Source organism: Leopardus geoffroyi, chromosome B2 (genome assembly GCF_018350155.1).
Source record: "Leopardus geoffroyi isolate Oge1 chromosome B2, O.geoffroyi_Oge1_pat1.0, whole genome shotgun sequence".
Lineage (NCBI taxonomy): Eukaryota > Metazoa > Chordata > Mammalia > Carnivora > Felidae > Leopardus > Leopardus geoffroyi.
This window is the reverse complement of record NC_059332.1, coordinates 73,432,521-73,438,537: the sequence shown is the minus strand read 5'-3', so window position 1 is coordinate 73,438,537 and position 6,017 is coordinate 73,432,521. Positions and strand designations below refer to the sequence as shown.

The 6,017-nt window shown below is 36.1% G+C and overlaps 1 non-coding gene across 1 annotated transcript; it reads left to right on the top strand.

The window, feature by feature from the left end:
- The first annotated feature begins 3,166 nt into the window (after positions 1 to 3,166).
- LOC123610013 lies at positions 3,167 to 3,275 on the top strand. The gene has a single exon (XR_006718051.1). It is a non-coding gene; the product is annotated as a U6 spliceosomal RNA (small nuclear RNA).
- The last annotated feature ends 2,742 nt before the right edge of the window (positions 3,276 to 6,017 follow it).

Here is a 6,017-nt window from a genome sequence, read left to right as displayed (position 1 = left end):
TGGGGGTGATAATAAAAGGAAATGACCAGGAATTGTTGTACTGTTGGAACTGTTCTGTATCTTGACTGTGATAGTGGACACACAAACTTACACGTGTGATAAAATTCATAGAACTGAATACACACACACACACACACACAAACACAAACACACACAAATGAGTGCAAGTAAAACTTGGGATATCTGAATAAGATCTGTGTATTGTATCAGTTTCAGTATTCTGGTTGTGATAGTATACTACAGATGTGTAAGATGTTACCATTGGGGGAAAATTGGGTAAAGGATGGAAAGGATCTCTGTCTTTTTACAACTTACAACTAGAACAACTAATTCTACAATTATCTGAAAATTAAAAGTTCATTAAAAAACAACAGAAGTTTTATTAGGTTTAATTGTTACCATTCCTCCAAATATTTTTTTTTTTAATTTTTTTTTTTTCAACGTTTATTTATTTTTGGGACAGAGAGAGACAGAGCATGAACGGGGGAGGGGCAGAGAGAGAGGGAGACACAGAATCGGAAACAGGCTCCAGGCTCTGAGCCATCAGCCCAGAGCCCGACGCGGGGCTCGAACTCACGGACCGCGAGATCGTGACCTGGCTGAAGTCGGACGCTTAACCGACTGCGCCACCCAGGCGCCCCAGCCATTCCTCCAAATATTGATAGGAAACTGGGAAAATGGCTTATTGTCATTTTCACTCTGAATTTGGCAAATTACTTCAATTCTATTAGTAATATGTTTAAAGAATTAAAAACAAACAAATGAACAAACATGCTAGATTTAGAACATTTAATTTCCTATTGAAAAAAAATTTTTTTTAATTTTAAACATGGTTTTTTAGAGAGACAGAAGAATGTGAGTGGGGGAGGGGCAGAGAGAGAAGGAGACACAGAATCTGAAGCAGGTTCCAGGCTGTAAGCTATCAGTACAGAGCCCTACATGAGGCTCGAACTCATGAGCCATGAGATCATGACCTGAGTCAAAGTCAGACACTTAACATCTGACTGAGCCACCCAGGTGCCCCGAAAACATAGCTTTAATTCTTCTGTAAACAATGTATCTCTAATCTTTAAATCTTATATTAATTATTCCCACATAAAATAATATAAATGTATAAAACACAGAAATGCTTAAAGAGGAAAAAATAGCATATATTTTGTTTTTTAACCTTTAGCATTTAGGTTTAGGTGCTTTTCTATTTGAGTGACAATCCTCCTTGGAGAAATAAAAACATAACCGAAACACAGTTAAGTGCAATTTCTACAAAACAGACATAAGAGCCATGGGAACTCTTAACTACAGATGGGATGCAGTTTTCAAATAATTACAAAATGAGGTTGCTCAATAATCCCAAACTCCTAAACACTCACACCACTAATTACAGATTCCAAGAGGAAGAGTGTTCATGGATCTTTTGGTAAGTCATTGCAATTTTCATGTTGACACAATTTCCAATACAATCAACCTAAAATACTCCAGGTTACCAATTTCGTTTCTTTTTCTCCCAGAACTCACCTGGGAGCTCTTATGTTGTACCTATTGGAATCCATTTATTTTGTCCCCTTCCTAGAACTTTGATCTGGGTACTATTGATTTTGATTCATTGGCTGACAGTTTTAGACACAGATTGAACATTTATTTCAGGCTTGGATGACACACCTTAACACAAACTCTTCACCCATGAACCATTAAAACAGTCAGTAAAAGTTGAAAGATGAAAGATGGCGCTATGTTCTATTTGTAGTCTTCATTTCCTCTATTTGGCTAGCTTGTTCCTGGGTTGGTCAATGTAGGATTCACTCCATTCAATGTCCTCTTTCACCTGGGACTTAAGAGCTGACACAAAATTTACCAAGACTGTTAATAGAATTTGTTATATTTCGAATTCTTAAACTACAGTTATTAATTTCAAAAGTTGCTTAGTAATTTTCACAAATTAAACTCATTATATATATATATATATATATATATATATATATATATATCCAACATGTGATTTATTGTTGTTTATTTCCATTCAGCTTTTCGTGTTCCCTAGTGTCCTAGAGGAGTGCGTTGCTGTGTTAGCAATGTATACTTGGTGAATGTAGCATAGAAACTGGAAGAAATATGATTTAGTATCTTTGCTTTGGGATGAATTTTCTCAGTTGGATTCTGTTCTCAGAAAACTTTTGGAAGCACATTTAGTGGTGTGTAGTTTGAGGGAAACTGCACTGTACTAACTACTCAAAAAATAAGAATATCTTTATATCCTTGAAATTTGAGACCAACTTTTATTTGTAAGTCTATGTGTTTTTCCCTGTATTTTGGGCATCTCTTCATTCTCCAGCAACAGGAAAGTTCCTAACATGGGCTTTGACCTCTTTTCAAAACCATAGGGAGAGAAGCAGTCTTTTATAGTTCCTGTATACTGAGTCATACCATACCAAGTTCTGGTGCCAAAAATCTGTACTAGACTCACTTTCATTAACCAGTCTTTCCAAACAGATCATTGAAGGGCTCTTGGAATTATGATTTATGGTATTTCATGCAGTGATACAAAAAATGCTGGACTGAGTTCAGAAACAAGGGTCAAATGATGACAATGAGAGCAAACAATTTCAGATTGTTTTAGTTGTAGCTGACTACCAGGAAGCTGGGAGAGAATGTGTATCTGGGAGAACTAAGCAGTCATATGGTCATAACTAAGCCAGCCTTCTATGTATATATGTATGCTTGTATGTATCTATGTATGTATGTATCTATGTATGTTATGTATTCATTCATTCATTCATTCATTCATTCATGTGGAAGGACAACACTTGATTACTTGGAGAAAAGGCTAACATATTTCCATCTTCCCCCTAAAATGTGTAGTTATAAACACTGGAAAAGAGCTCCTTTTGGCCATTGATTTCCAAGGAGTGGTAAGACTCAATTTTGTGAGCTGATTAAAAGCACTAAATATTTGTGGTCAAGGATAGAGTGACCCTATGATGCTTCAGTACTGATGTTAGACTGCTCTATGCTTTTGCTGTCATATAGTGCAATAGTTTTCATTCTCTTGTTTCCAAAATAATACAGTATTTCTGTATATCACTGCGCTGCCTTATTTCTTATCATTATTTGTCACTGTTTGGATCCTTCCTCATTTTTAGCTAATGTAGTCTTTAAGATTCATTAACAAGTGCTCACTTCAGCAGTACATATACCAACATTGGAATGATTTAGAGAAGATTAGCATGGCCACCCTGTGCAAGAATGACATGCAAATTCTTGAAGTGTTCCATATTTAAAAAAAATCCTTGGGGGCACTTGGATGGATCATTGGGTTAAGCGCCTGACTTCCACTCAGGTCATGATCTCACAGTTAGTGAGTTTGAGCCCCGCATTGGGCTCTGTACTGACAGCTCAGAGCCTGCAGCCTGCTTCAGATTCTGCGTCTCCTTCTCTCTCTGCCCAACTCCCGCTTATGCTCTCTCTCTCTCTCTCTCTCAAAAATGAACAAATGAACAAAGTTAAAAACAAACAAACAAACAAACAAAAACCTTGGGGCACCTGGGTGGCTCAGTCTGTTGAACATCTGACTCTTGATTTTGGCTCAGGTCATGATCTCACAGTTCACGAGATGGAGCCCTGAATCAGGCTGTATGCTGACAGTGCAGAACCTGCTTGAGTTTCTCTCTCTCCCTCTCTCTCTGCCCCTCCTCCACTCATGCATGTGCTCTCTCTCTCTCTCTTTCTCAAGATAAACAAACATTTAAAAAAAAAATTTTTAAGGAAAGTAAAGTAACATGTTGAAAGAGAAAAAGATAATGGTTCAACTCTTATTTGCCTAACAAAAGGGCCTTAGATCGTCTAGATGATCAAAAAATCTTAAATATTTTTTAAAAACTCTTACATTACTGGTCTTTAAGTTTAAAAGAAAAAAAAATATGTATCCATACTTTTATGAAATAAAGAGAAAATAGCCATTATATGCCCTGTTTCTTCTGTCCAGTTTCTGACAACATGATTCACATTCTTCAGTTAGCACCTCTCTCCCATTCTACTTCAGACAGATTTTTCACAGGCTTTTCTCTTATCTAAGCCTGTCTAAGAACCTTACCTTTATTTCTGTTATTTTGTCTAATTTGGGACATAAGAAGGGTCAGAAACAAACAAAAAGAGCTGCCAAAGACATAATAGAAACTTTTGTCCTTTTCCTGATTTGGAACAGGCCTACCCACTAAAAGTAATACAAATTAAAATGCAATGAGTCATCCTTTTCCATCATTTGCATGAGTACCACACCTGTTGTCCACCTTTGCAAGAAAGGTCACTTGCTGAAAATGATGATTCATGCCTCCCACCCCTCTTCAAGGACTTTCTAGCTGTCTATGCTCATCAATAGCATCCATAAAATTAATTCTACCTGGCACTAGCTCTAGAAATCACTAGACCTCTGCCTCTGACCAAGGATCTTCTTATCTGACTTAAACTCTCCTAGTAACTTAGGCATGTGATGCTGACCCAAAGTACCCTGGAAGGAGCCTTGGAATTCAATATGTGTAAAGCAAGCCACATTTGATTTGTTAGCAATAGAATAGGCAACCATCATGCAGCATCTATCATTCTCTGTCAAAATAAAGTGAATTCTTCTATTATTGTTTAATAGTAGTTAATAGTGTCATGAAATTTAGATTTTTAATTTGTTTCTTTGAAAACCATTAAAAATGTGGAGAAATAACAATAGTTATCATGCATTACATGGCTGGCCACTACTGTGTTAGGGGCTTTAATTAGTGGTCTTCTTTGACCTCACCCAAAGAGAGAAATGCTACAGTCTCCTTTTTTTTTTTTTTTTTCCCCTTCCAGAGGTAAACCTGATGTTTAGAGATTAAATAATTTATCATCATGCAGTTACTAAGAACTGGAGGAGAAACTTGAATCAAAGGCTTTTATTCTCCAAAGTCTGTGTTCCTTCCCACTTTGCTCAAGATACAATTATACTGGGGTGCCTGGGTGGCGCAGTCGGTTAAGCGTCCGACTTCAGCCAGGTCACGATCTCGCGGTCCGTGAGTTCGAGCCCCGCGTCGGGCTCTGGGCTGATGGCTCAGAGCCTGGAGCCTGTTTCCGATTCTGTGTCTCCCTCTCTCTCTGCCCCTCCCCCGTTCATGCTCTGTCTCTCTCTGTCCCAAAAATAAATAAACGTTGAAAAAAAAATTAAAAAAAAAAAAAAAGAAACAATTATACTAATTCTAAATCTGCTTAACAGAATTTGTGATAATTTAATCAGGCCAGCCATGCACCTTTGTACTCTGAGGATAAATCTGTTAATTCAACAAATATTTACAGTGAGAGTTATGTACCAATTGATTAATTTTTTTTATAGGTTCTTCAAATATTTGTCAATTTTATTAATTTGGAACCTGTTTTGGAAGATAATACTCATTTCCCAAGTGGAAATCAAAGACAGTGATTTCATCTATTGCCAATTGTAGAACATTGAGCCCATTAGAAATGTTTAATATACTGTTTCTTCTTTGATTCCTGAGTTTGAATATGAAGTATATTTCTCTTTGAAGAAGACTTTTAAAATATTGTAATTCCAAATTGTCACCAAAAGATAAAGTCATTACTATTGAAATATTTTGAAACTTAACTAAACACTTAGATTTTATAATAGTTTCAAAACAAAATAAATGGATGTCTGGCTTGAAAATCCTCTAAGCAGACAAAACCATTTAAACCATGTAAGCAAAACTAAAACCATGTAAGCAAAACATGTAAACAAAACTAGTTTAAGTCATGAACATAAGAAAAATTTAATTTACTTTTATAAATATATTGCTCTGATAATCATAAAAGAAACTTAGGCCATATTCCTAAAATGCTGTAAGATAATCATTTTTAACCAATCCTCTGCTGTCTAGAAACCCATGTTGTAATAACTGATCCTAATTTTCACTCTATAAGCCATCCTGCAATGTCAGACTTCTGAGCTTTAATACACATTGGTTTGAAGACTCCTGGTTTTTATTTTTATTTTATTTTTT